The sequence below is a fragment of the Pteropus alecto genome, unplaced genomic scaffold, assembly GCF_000325575.1.
Source record: "Pteropus alecto unplaced genomic scaffold, ASM32557v1 scaffold214, whole genome shotgun sequence".
Taxonomy (NCBI): Eukaryota; Metazoa; Chordata; class Mammalia; order Chiroptera; family Pteropodidae; genus Pteropus; species Pteropus alecto.
Genome location: NW_006435787.1, coordinates 61,489 through 62,155, shown reverse-complemented (window position 1 = coordinate 62,155; position 667 = coordinate 61,489).

Genomic DNA, 667 nt, shown 5'->3' with positions numbered 1-667 from the left:
ACGCGGCTTGGGGACGCGGCCCGGACGCCCGAGTGTCCGCCGGGTGGACAGGGAGACCCGCGCGCCCGGGCTCCTGGGCTCCTCCCGGGCCGCAGGCCTGCTGGGGCTGCTGCCCCTATTCTGACATCACCTCCCTTCTGCTGTCTCCGTGTTAAAATGTTCTTTCTTCTAGGAAATGATGGTGACACACGGAGTTTGTAGTTCGGCTTGGGGACGCGGCCCGGACGCCCGAGTGTCCGCCGGGTGGACAGGGAGACCCGCGCGCCCGGGCTCCTGGGCTCCTCCCGGGCCGCAGGCCTGCTGGGGCTGCTGCCCCTATTCTGACATCACCTCCCTTCTGCTGTCTCCGTGTTAAAATGTTCTTTCTTCTAGGAAATGATGGTGACACACGGAGTTTGTAGTTTTTTTTTTAAAAAATCGTTACTTGCAAAACAAAACCACCAATTCATGATGATTACTTTTTGTTTTGGTAATTTAACTAGTCGTGAAAGCTGGAATGACAATACAACACCTTCACCTCACAGAGAAGGAAAATTAGTCTCAAGGTCATTGCTGTGGTTGGTAAAATTTTTGATTTGACTGCTGACTACCATTCAGAGGGTCTTAGACCTACTGGGTGTGATAGCAGCTCAAGTTCTGTGTCTTTCCACTTAATGAGAGGCTTTCA